Here is a 13,848-nt window from a genome sequence, read left to right as displayed (position 1 = left end):
ATTTTAGATCTACATCAAACACACTGTAAGCTAATAGTAGTAAATATTATTTATAAAAGTTTTAAATTCTGCAAACTAACTATATTTCAATTATAGGAAACCATTAGTGGAAAATATTAGTGAAATATTGATTATGATAGATTTAAAATTATATTATAGAAACTTGAACAGTGTGGTAAGTATCAAGAAAATAAATCAGCAATACTCCAAAATTAACCTTTAAATCACCATAAAGTGTAAATTTGAAACGTTTCTGTTTTTATACTTTAGACATACTGTAATGCATGGTTACCAGTTTTTGAGAAATTTTTTCCAGTTTTTCTGAACTTCTTCTAGATTTTTGAATATATACATTTTTGGGTTTATTTTTTCTTTAGAGTATAGTTAAAGGTTAAAAACTGTCTTAAACAGCATAAAAACATCTAAAAGATACTGTAAAGTTACTTTAAACGTGTTTTTTAATAAAAATACTGTTGACAACAAAAAACTTTTATCTATATGATAGATTTTTTGTGTCAAATCAAAATTTAACTACTTAAAGTGTAAAAACTGTTAAAAATTCAAGGTTTTTCCACAATTTTTAGTGATTTTTGTTAAAATTTACAGGTTAAGTCGCCACTCCGTGTAATGTAATTTTTACTTGCTTGAACTTTAAATCATGTTTATTGTTGTAGAGAGAAGAATAATCTGATATCTACTTTTTAATCACAAAAACTGTTCAAGCTTGTGTTAAACAAAAATAAATAAAAACGTAAGGGGAGTACCCTTTAAGATGTATATTTAAATTCGGGTTTCCGATAGCAGATCTACTCAAATTATGTTAAACTGTTTAATACTTATATTCAAGTGATCTCAGAGACTTTACTTTTCTAAGATAATCGATTCAATAGAAATCTTCAAGTTTCTTATATTATTATGATAATTAGAAGTAAATGAGAAAAATAATAGGCTAAAAAATATTTTGTAAACAGTACATAATAAAATGAATTTAGTGTTTGTCACGTTTAAAAATTCCCTTCAGATTATTTTTAAGCCTAAATTAAGCAAATTAAAGTTATAAACGTTTTAAAATAACATAACTGGTTGTGATTTGTGATAAACTCAATAGTGTACAACTAGATGTATAAAAGTTCTTTTCTACTTTCGAAACACTAAAGTTTCCTTGAATAATCATTAAAAAAAGTTGTTCTAATTTTCGTAATTTAGCTAGTGATCTACCTCAATTACAAATGTCAGTTAAATTTGGTTAAATTTTGATATAAAAAAATAAGATCCGGCTGGATGCAAATCCGGATCTTGGATCACTAACTAAGGATTTTTAACCAATGCTAGTTACGTCAAATTATAATCTTGATAATCTTGATAAAACAAATTAAATTTAATTATATTTTAAACAAAAGTTTTAAGTCTACAGAATGGTGCAGTATATGTAAAAGTTATTTTTACACTTCAAAGTTTTAGTTTAGACTTATGACTTGGTTAAATTTAGGACATTGTTAGCATTGCTTTTAATTTTATTATACAACTATTAATTGTTTGAATTAATTCCAAATCATTCTCATTTTACAACTCAAAAAACTAATACTGCAAGCAAATTACAATGAGATAAAATAAACTTTTTGAATTAAATATTATAATAAAAATATAATACTGCGCTTTTTGCACTGATACTGCTAAATTTAAGTGCCACTGCCAACTAATCAAAAACTGTAGTTACTAAAGTTTTTTTTAATAAAGAAATTTCTATCTTATATTCATAATTACAGAGAAACTGTCTGTGAAGTTGTAAACCGTGCTTCAATGTGTTAGCTTGGTTATATGAAAAAAACAAAAAAAAAGTTTTATTGCATAACGACTTTTGTTCCTTTAAGCTTATAAATGAGGTGACTAATGATACATGGCTATTTTACATGAAGCTATCTTATCCAAAAAATTATTTTTTTATTGTTTATATAAACAAAAATAATTAAAGATAAAAAATACTTTAGAGACAACAACGATCTTTATGGAGGAAAACAGTCCAGACTAAATAGATTTAAAAATAGCTATTACTTACAATGAGTTAAGTACAGTAACCTCTCGCTTATTTACGCACATTGTGTCCACAAAAAAGTGCGTAAAGATATGAGAAATCGTAAAGACACGAGAGGTACCAAATATACATACTATAATGGCTGTTTTTTGATATTGCTTCTAGTTAAAAGCAGACTTGGGACCAGACAGTTGGGACTTTCCTACTTTTAACAATTGTTTACTTTATTTATGAATATGAAAACATAAAATAAAACTATACATAAAAAAAGATTTAAACTTATATAAAGTAAAAATACTTGTAGAAAAATTTTACTAATTTTAATATTAAGTAGATTTTATCTCTATCTTTATTTATATGTGACTTTAGCCTTATATTGTTTCTATAGCCTTTTACAAAAATATGCGTTTGGTGCTGTAATGGATTTCTTCCTTTGAACAAAAATATATGAAAAATGTTTAATAAAAATTGTTTATGTTACTACAACTTTTTTTAATTTAACCTCTTTTGTTAACAAAATTTCTGATAAACTGAGGTATAAATGTTTATCAATTAGTCAAGGAACATAACTTTACAAAGTCTAGAGATATAGAGAGGTGAGTTAACATTTAAAAACATATTTTATATTAGAAATATATAAATGGTTGCCACTGATCAAGCTGAGAAAAATTTCCCGACTTTTCCTGACTTTTTACCAAAATTTTCCTGACTTTTTTTAAATCAAACTCTTAAATTAAACTTATTCTAAAATACATAATCTAACACTTGAAACTATATAAACATAAAGCTTTCAATCTAATTTTAATACAGGTTAAAAACAACAGTTTTTTGCTGAATTCTATCATTAAACTTCCAGTACATCACTTAAACCATCTGTGTATGATTGATATATTTGCAATAAACAGCTCTATCAGCAAAATACTTGTATTACTACCTTATAAACACAGATTGTCTGAAAAAAGACACAATTTTTTAGCATATCCTAGCATAAATGTATCTAGATAAACAAACAACATATAAGGAACTTTTACAATTAAAACCTTGAACTAATAACGAAGTTTCGAAACTAAAATCTTAAAAAAATTAAAAACTTATACAGTTGAAACCTTAAAACAATAAAGAACACAACTTTTTAGCATTTCCTAGCATAAATGTATCTAAATAAACTAAACGACAAATAAGGAACTTTTACAATTAAAATCTTAAACCAATAAGAAAATTTCACAACTCAAACCTTAAAACAATAACGAACTTTTACAGTTAAAACATTAAAACAATAAAGAACTTAATCAAATACTGTTTTTTTAAATGTATGTACTAAAATTTATTTTCTTTGTTTTTTTTATTAGCACTTCAACCTCTTCATCTAATGAAGATATGATTTCCTTTATCTGAACTGCATTCCGCTTCATTTTCTTGGCAGTTAAAATTATTTACCTCATTTTATTTAAATCGCTCTCATCTGCTGCCCCTACACTTGTTGAAGAAAATCTTTTCACTAAATCAAGCCACAACTTGTGGACTTCATTTCTTTTCTTTTGGCACTCATTTATTTTTACTTTCATTTATAAAATATTTCCTCTTATCATTTAGTATAAAATTAGTAACAAATATATCACCGTTATTTATTTTAAAAACTTAAGTTACTCTACAAAAATAAAAATAATAGGTAAACTTAATCTTGGCATATACCTCTCTTATAACTTATTTTATAAATTTAAACAACTTTGAAAAAATTATAAAGAGGTAAAGTATACACATTAACTTGTTACATAAAATACTAAACTAACTGCTTAGTTATTAAGAAGTCAATTATTTACTTAAACAAAAAACACTTTGATTCTAAAATTATGCTAGATAAACTTTTGTGTATATATCACAGTTTCACTATGGAAGTGTCCTTGCTACAGATCATCAATACTAAAAAGCTTACAAAATCTGCTTTTTCAAGTAGGGTACTTGTTAAATATGTTAATAGAAAATTTTAGCAGTTTTGTAAAGGATATTTTACTAATTTATAACAGATGAAGGCATTGGAAATAAAATTAAATATTTTCGTAAATTTCTGAAAATTTTGGAATTTTTTTCTGACTTTGAAGGACTTTTAATCAATTTTTACCATTTGAAGGCTTTATATATCACAGTTTCACTATGGAAGTGTGCTTTGGAAAACAAGGATTTTTGTAAATTTAAACTGACAAAATCTGACTTTTTTTTAAATTTTATCAGATTTCCTGACTTTTCCTGACTTTTTTTCAAAACCCCCCATTTTTTCCTGACTTTTCCTGACTTTTGTAATTTTTTTTAATTTTTCCTGACTTTTCCTGACCGAGTGGCAACCCTGAATAAACCTAGTTTCAGCAATATTATAAAAATTAAAGTTTTTATTTTTTAATGTTTTAAGAATTCTAAAATGCGTAACTAAACGAGAGTGCGTAACGTCACGAGTGCGTAAAGATGATAGAGGTTACTGTAGTTTAAGAAATTTAAGAAAAGTTTTTTTTTGTTTCAAAGAAAAAGTTACTAAGTTTTTGGTAAGCAATTTCAAAATATTATAGCAAAAATCCAATGTCTAATTAATATCAGTTGATTAATTTATCATATTTTAGTTTAGTTTGTTTTAGTTTATAACATTGACAGTAAATCATGAGCAAAAATTAAAATATAACTATCTGAATATGAAAAAAAAACGTCTCGTGAATTATCTTAGTGAATTAATTTAAAAAGTCAGACTATATTCAGATTACGCATAACTTCCCTGAAAAATTAGAGATAATTAATGAGAAAGTTGTTATGTTGGAAAATAATTAAACAAACAAATGATAAATAATTTTATATAATATAGATATTTTAAACATATAGACGTAAACAGTTAGCAATACAAATATTGTCAAATAAAGTTTTCAGATATTTAAAGGTTAAGCCATCAGATGAGATTCACAAGGATATAACAAACTAACTTCTAGAAATAGGAGGTTTGTTCTTACAGATTTTAAAGTTTTCATAAAATTTCTACAACATAACTTGCAAACTTATCAAAAAACGAATTCCTAAGAAATGTTTTTTAATATGTGTGTAAGTAAAAATAAATTTTAAATAAGCAATCTTAAACAATGTTCTTTGAGATTTTGCAATACATTATTTTGTTCTTAAAAATATTGTTATTTTATTGTAATAAATGTAGCTGTAATATGGCTCAAAAAAATAAAAAAGAGTTATAAATCGACTGAACGTGTTTTTATATGATTTTTACAAATTTTAACACATTTTTTAAGTATAAAAATAACAAAGTTTACTTTTAAATAAGCCACTTTTATAATGTTGTTTAACATATTAAATTTTTATGTTGTTTTAAAAAAATGTTCTTTTTTTTTTTGTAGAGGTAATTTGTATATAGCAAATATAATACAAAATTAAATGTTAAAATTAATCTTAACGTGTTTTTATATTGATAGTAGAATATTTTTACTCAGTCATTAGGTTTAGTATAAAAGGCCATAAAAAAAAGAAAGTTAACAGATTATAAAAATAAGAGAAAATATTTGTACAGTTTTATTTGTTTTTAAAGGAAATAATTGAGTTAGAAGTCCAGCGGTACTTAGCTACCTTTTTAAAAATCAACCAATTATGTTTTTTATGGTATAAATCAAGCAGTCATAACTTAAAAAAAATCAGTTAAGCTAGAAGCAAAAATGGAAACGATTAGGAAAAGAAATAACCCTGTACAACATATCTGCAAATATTTAGTATTTTATGTTGAGAAATGAGTGAGTAAGATATAAATCGGTACTAGGTTGTTTTTTTATTAAATGAACGTGTTTTTATATGGATTTTACAACATTTTTACTCATTTATTTGGTTGAAACTTAAAATGTCATTTTTTTATAAATAAATTTTGAAACAAAAAAAAAAGTTAACTAAAGACTAAACGTAAAAGAACATATTTGCAAAGTCATACTTTATGTTTAAATGAAATAAATGAATTAGTAGTCCAGCGGTAATAACTTATCTTTAAAAAATCTACCAATTATGTTATTTATTGAAAAGTTCAAGCGTATCATCGTAAGTAGTATTAACACTTCTAATACATTTAAACTAGAACCGAAAATGGAAACCATTACAAAAGATATAACCCTGTACAACATGTCTGCAAAGTTTTAGTTGTTTATGTTGAGAAACAAGTAAGTCAGATGTAAACCGTTACTAGATTGTTATATTTAACCCAATGAACATGTTTTCTTACTATAAAATTCAAACTATCGTTTAATAAACGATGCATAATATGTTTTTAAAAGTAACTTCAATACAATGCCACAATAGTTTTTTTTTATTTTTTTAAATAAGATTCTAGTTTGATATTGATAGGTTTTTAACTTAAACTCATAAAAAAATGGTATTAAACTTTTATATGTTTTTGTACATATAAAAAATATACATAATATAAATACTGTTTGATATTTTGTTCTTACTTATTTATATTTTTTTAGTGTTAACAAAACTTTAGTATGACGTAAATAGGTTAAGAACCTAAACTCATAAAAGAACATCATAAAACTTTTATATCATTAAATTATGTATTCATTATTTTTAGGTATTAATAAAATTTTAGCTTGGTATAAATCAGTTTATTACCTTAACTCATAAGAGAATGGTATCAAACTTTTATATCATTACAATATTATAATTTTTGCTTAATACTCCTTTTTTTTTGAAAATAAAAAAATAGCGGTAAAATGTAAAAAAAGCTCTCTTTGTTTTAGTTAAACAGTAGTAAAAGTTATGTACTTTGTCTACGTATTTATTATTATTTAGTTTGTGTACATACTGTAAGACAAAAAATTTTTTAATGCATTTTACACTATTTTTAAATATGTTTTAAATTCTAATTAACTTCTTCACCCTATAATTAAACTCCGTGTTTATAATTTCAGTCATGTAGTTTTCATACAATGCATTAAAATCGTTTCGTTCGACAGTCTTTTAAGTATAACATTTAAGGACTAAGATATTAAACATATTAAATCATTAGTGTGTAATTAGTATTTGTTTATTTTTTTTTTATAGCAAAAAAGTTTTTATTAATAACGAACTACAATTTTTAATAATTGTGTCCGCAAACTTCGGCATGCATGTCAAGACTAAAAAATATGCAGCAATGTATACTTCAGATAAAAACAAACTTTTAAAGTATTATATATGACTATGTAGCAAAAACTTACAACTAGGCTCTTCATTTCATAAAATATATATGTTTTTTCTTTTTGTTTGAATTTAGTTCAGTCTGCAAAATTTTGTGTTAAAAAATTTGCTATTTTCTTTGTTCTAATAAATAGTTATAGCCGTTTTATTTTAATTACCTTTGTAAATTGCATTAAAATGCGTGCAGATGTTTGGTTTTTTAAAACAACTAAGGTTCTAAGTAAAAAACGTATTTTATCTCTGTTTTTTAGATTATTTAATTAAGTCATCAATTTAGATTAGTAAAAGTTTTTTAATGTACCTACATTTTAGTTAAACTATTGTTTATTGAACGAAAATAAAAAATCACACAAAATATTTGGTCCCAAAGACCTGGTGAACAAAGAAACCTCTAGGTTAATAATTCGTACACCATTTATATACAGTTTAAGTCATTTTCCAGGACTTTTATAACGTGGGACTTGAAACGTGGATCAAGATTCAAATACTCTACTGACTAAGCATTTTTATTTTAATTAACAAGTAGTTTTTAAATTTTTAAAAGTGAAAATATTTGTATTTATTTTTACTAGCTTATTTTATCATTGTAACAGTTTTAATTTGGCTGTTCTAATGAAAATTTCAATATTCTTAACGTTCGCATTTAAAAAGTTATTAAAAGTTGAAATACCTTTGTGTTTATTTGTAATAAAGACACTAACGTTTACAATTAGTAATAAAGTCTTATTATTTGACTCTATATATTAAGCAAACGCGTTTCAGCATTTAGTGTAGTATTCGTTACGTATTCGAAGGTTTTTTCAAAAAATAATTTATCATATAAAAAATAAGTATATACCAAAAAAAAGTACCTTCTTGTTTTAGAAGGTCTGAAGTTTAAGAAATAAAATAAAAATAACAATTTAAAAAAGATTTATTAGAATTTTGTTTAGTACACTAGTCAAAGCTTTAATTGTTTATATAATTTTTAACAATATTAATTAACTCGATACAATAAAATATAGTTTATTTATAAAGAGTTTCAAAAAAGAAAAAACGGCACACAAAAAACATTAAACTTGTAAATTTAATTTCAAAAACCTGTAAAAACCAACTGCAAGCTACGTCAAAGGTCTTTAAAATAAGTTCAACTTGTAAAAAAAGGCATACCCAATACTTTTCTCCTTTTTTAGTGTGCTCAAGAAAACTTTCTAGTTTTTTTTTTGGGAAAAAAAGAGATAATAAACTATTTTTACAGATTTTAAACAACTTTTTTGAAAACTAGTTTATTATAATTGAAGTTAAACTTCAAGTGGGCTTGAGAGTTTTCTGACCCCATGCATTCATCTGACCATTAAAATAGAGTTTTTTTTTTATCTTTTGGGATGTAAGTTTTGGTTTAGTTTTTAATAAAATATTCTACTGTAACGTTTGCATATTAAATAGTTTAATTAATGTAGGGTAGTCTAAAAACTAGACTGTTGTTTGAATAATATTTTTAAAGTAGTTTAAATAACTAAAAAAAAAAAGATAATTAAAAATTAAATTTCAAAAATTAACACCTTTAAGAAAACGCAATTACCATTTTTAAAGAACATTTTTGACTCTATATATAAGAATTCTCTAAAACTTTTTTTAATGACGAAAATTGACTTTTTTTGTGACGTCATTTTTGAACAAAATACGTCAAAATTTAAAAATCTCAGACTAATTTGCAAAACTACAGACCTTGAAGAAGACGCCAATACCATTTTTTTAGACTAACTTTGGCTCTTTATAGGAGAATTCTCCCAAACAAGATTACATCGAATACTTGGCGAATACGACACTAAATGCTGCAACGTTAAGCAAATAATAAAATAACGAATATCAATACAAAAATAATAAATATCAAAATGAAATGCATGTAATATTTTGTGCTCAAACAATCTTTATTGCATAGTTGTTTAGAAAGTCTTTTTAATTTTTAGTCAATCCATTCAGTAATCATGATGTAACCACCAAAATTTAGCTGAAGATGAATATTTTTATGATGTAATAATAACAAATTTAAACAGCACTCTTTCTTTATTTAACTAACACATGTTTCTGTGTTAACTTGCTAACACACAACTGAGCTATGAAGGTTGTTGAAAATGAAAGTTAACTTGTTAACACATTGAAACATGTGAGTAAATTACCTAGCATGATGTTGCACAAATATCATTCTGAAATTATATTCTATTTAATGTCTTTTTTAACTATAATTTTAGGTTTGATATATAAATACAAAAAAGAGAAGAAAGTTTAATTTTTATAATTTAAAAAACCTAAACATTTTAGGGCATAGGGGGGGGGTAAACACCCTTTTTTGGTTTTTGATCTTATTTTATATAGTTTTTACTAAGCTACAAGTTGATTTTTACGGATATAAAAGATTCAAAAGTTTTTTTAAGATATAGCTGCTCAAAGTCGGAGGCAACAGTAGGTTCCTTATGGGAGGCGCAAACTAAAACGCAAAAATATACTATTTCACTAAAAATCTATCTTCTCCTACGTTTTTTGAGATAACTACTTTAAATTATCAGGAAATGTTCCTTGATATATTTATAAAATTCTGTCGGAACAGAATATTTTAAATATTGCTAGGAACATTTCCTAAAAATTTGAGGTAGTTATCTCAAAAAACGTAGAAAAAGATAGATTTTTAGTGATTTCTAGTTATTTGCTGTTTTAGTTTGCGCCACCCACAAGGATCCTATTGTTACCTCTGACTTTGACAGGCTATATCTCAAAAATTATTTTGAATTTTTAAAATCTGTAAAAATCAACTTGTAGCTTAATAAAAACTATATAAAATAAAATGAAAAACCAAAAAAGGCACCCCCTTTATGCCCTTAATTGCTTTTAATTTACAATATTGTAATCAGTAGATAGTATTGTATTGATATTATTGTTTTATATTGTAAAATAACAGAAGTTAGATGTTGAAGGTGTATTAGTTTAAGATAAATAAGTTTAATGCTATTAATTTACTGTAATTAATTACCTGTAAAAATATTAAATAATGTGTGCCCCGATTTGTGCAGGGTTGCCGCACGGTCAGGAAAAGTCAGGAAAAACTAAACAAAAATACAAAAGTCAGAAAAATCAGGAAAAATGGGGGTTTTTGAAAAAAAATCAGGAATAGTCAGGAAATTTAACAAAGTTAAAAAAAGGTCAGATTTTGTCAGATTAGTTTACAAAGTTCCTTATTTTACAAAGCTTTCAAATAGTAAAATATTAATTAAAAATTTTTAAGTCAGACTAAAATTGCAAAATTTTCCTAGAAGTTTACAAAATTATTTAATTTCCAATGCCTTCATCTGGTATAAATTAATAAAAAATGTTTTGTAAAACTGCAAAATTTCTATCAACATATTGAACAACTACCCTACTTGAACAAACAGTTTTTTTATGCTCTTTAGTATTGATGATCTATGGCAAGTTTCCATAGTGTAACTGATATATACACATAAATTTTCTTGCATTTCTTTAGTTATGTGATATCTCTTATGCAGCCTTGTTTGACATTGTACCAGAGTACCCAGTCTGTTTTTGCCTTTATACATAAGAACATTTTGTTCTTGGTAATTAAATTGCTGTGCATCATTATAGAATACCCAATAATTACAAACCTCAGCTTAACCAGGCAGGTAATTCAATGATAAAGCTTCCCTAAAACCTGCCATTGATCTTGGTTGTGCTGCAACTAATTTGCTTGCAAATTTGAGGAAAAAAGACCTAGTTGAAGAACAAAAGGTCTTAAATTTCAACAAAAAATATAAATTTTTGGTTATAAAAGCAGTTGAAAATTTCCGGAGCAGAATGGCTATTGGAAGTACATGTGTAAAAATATGTCATGCCTAAATCCGCATAGCCTTGAAAAATTAGGAGTCTCAATTGTTGTTAAGCGTTTTGCCAACATTGTGCACTCCTTAACATAGTAAAAAATGTTATTCAACTCTGAAGGTGATACTAGCATCAAACAATTTAGAACTTTGGTAAATTGTCCAATGAATGCATTAAAGTTCAAGAGCTTTTAGCAAAAGGAAGATTGTTTGGACCACTTCTATTTTGAAACATTAAAATTTCCTGCCAAATTTTCTCTTGAAAAGTTGTTGCAACCATTATTTAAGTTGCACAATGACCAGGCTGAGGTCGAACTAGATTAAGTAGTTCAAAGCTCTGCTTGAAAACAGTATGAAATGAGAAACTATTACATTCAGAAGAAAAGTTAAAGCTTATATGTATGCATAAAACTAGAGCTGTATGAAGTTAGAAAATACAAGTATTTTGCTGATAGAGCCGTTTATTGCAAATACATCAATCTTACACAGATGGTTCAAGTGATGTAATGGAAGTTAGATGATTGAATTCATTAAAAAAAAAACTGTTATTTAAGCCTGTATAAAAATAAGATAGGAAGACTTATATAGTTTCAAGTGTTTGATTATGTATTTTAGAACTAGTTTAACTTTAGAGTTTAGATTTAAAAAAGTCAGGAAAATTTTAGTTAAAAGTCAGGAAAAGTCAGGAAATTTTTCTCAGCTTGATCTGTGGCAACCATGATATTTATAAAAGATTAATTTCTAACCTAAAACTATGTTTAAAAAACGATTCTATAGTTGGCTCCACATTCAAAGGCAAAGATTCATATTCAACACTATTTAAAATATTTCAACTTTTACTGATAATATCTTTATAATCTTTTGTACAGCTAATCTAATAAACCTCTTTGCTTTGGATTATAAGTTTCAAAAAATAAAAACAACTATTGACGTCAAAATCAGCTGTTTAAGGCGAAATACTTGTATAACCATTGTTTATTGTACATCATGCTAGGTAATTACATGTGTTAGTTAAATAAAGAAAGAGTACTGTTTAAGTTTGTTATTGAAATATGTTCCAGTGAACTTGTTTTGCTAGGATCTTTATTAGCCAACAAATAGCTTTAAATTTAAATAATTGGTTTCAAAAGGATCTTTTACAATACATTACAAGTTTTTGTAGAAATCAATCAAACATTAACAACTTTTAACATATGTGCAGTAATTACTATATTTAAATCGTTTCTGTCAAAACAAGAAAGAAAAAATGTTAAGCTCTTTATGGTAAGAGTCCGCAACTTTACAAATCAGAGGGCCAGATTTACCAGAAAAACAGGGTAGCCATTTAACTTGGTATTTGATTCTTTTAAAAACCCCTGAAATTTGAATTTGAATTTATTTACATACTAAATAATACGTTAAAAAATAGATAATAAATTAAAAGTTTTTATTTATTTTAAACACATTTTAAGTATCATTACAGTACTTATTCAGTAATTTAATGCATTTTCACTTTGAACTTAATTGCTACTAAAATAAAACTAAATAAACTTGCACCTTTAAAAACCTTCAAGAAATTAAGAAAACTTAAAAAAAACCCTAAAATTCGGTGGCAACCCTGGAAAAGTCTTTTGTGGGCCTGACTAGTACTAAAAACTATTGGCTGGCCACATAGTTTTAAAATTGTACTGACAAAATTTATAATAATGCTTAGATCAAAGTTTTGTATTCAACAGTTTATTTAAAAATATAAGATCAATTAATTTTAATAAAAGTGTTTGTTGTTGTTATTATTATTGTAAGTAATTGATAATTCTAATCTTGCTTAGTAATATGTAATTAAGAAGTAATTATAATTAGATGTTTCTTGCTTGGAATTTATTTTAGTTTATTTGCTAATAGTTGTAATTGATAAGGGTGAGCCATAATATGTTTTACCTTGTACCTGACTGAACAAATTATTGATGAAAATCCTGTTATTAATTTTTTTTATAAAAAAAAATTAATTTGTTAATGCTACATTGAATTATTCATTAAAAAATACTAAAGTTCAATTTTGTAGCACACCCCAAATATTAGTCCTTAAAAACAGTAACCTGCCAACTAGGTACTTACTTAATAGGTAAAAATTACCGGTGTGGTACAATTTTTTTAATCAAAAAACTATGTTCAAAATAAAATTTTATTTGTTTATAAAGCAAATCGAAAACTTGTAAAATAAAAGTTTATATTAAAAAAAAAAAAAAATTAAGTTACCTGAGCTCTAAAAAAAATTCAAGCTAGTTTGAATTATCCTGATTAGCCTAATTGACCTGAGATTGTAGTAACCATGACAAATACATATAAACAAAGTAAGTAATAAGTAAACTTATAAAATTAATAAAAATGTTAAGAGCTTGTTAAAAATATATTACTGCCAATATTAAATATAGAAGCAGTCTACTATATGAGCACAACACCATTTCCTCTTAAAAGCAACACACCTTTAAACATTGTTCTATAAGAGTTGCTTAAAACATGTTTGTATTAAGCTTAATTTAGGTAACTAAAAACTAAAATTTCCTAGGTACGCAGTACTGATTGGGAGCAGTAGGTTACCTAATTGATAAGTTACAGAATTTTTTTTTTTGCACAATATGAGTTTTAGCTAAAATATAGGTTTCTGCCAGAATTTTTTTTTGGCATGCAGTAAGTTGCCCATTCCTACCCTATGACCTTAAGTTGATTACTATATATCTTTTAAGTTAAACGAATTAAATCAATTTTTAATTATTATACATTATAATGAGT

This window comes from Thalia democratica, chromosome 5 (genome assembly GCF_965202585.1).
Source record: "Thalia democratica chromosome 5, ktThaDemo2.hap1.1, whole genome shotgun sequence".
Lineage (NCBI taxonomy): Eukaryota > Metazoa > Chordata > Thaliacea > Salpida > Salpidae > Thalia > Thalia democratica.
This window is presented reverse-complemented; position numbering follows the sequence as displayed.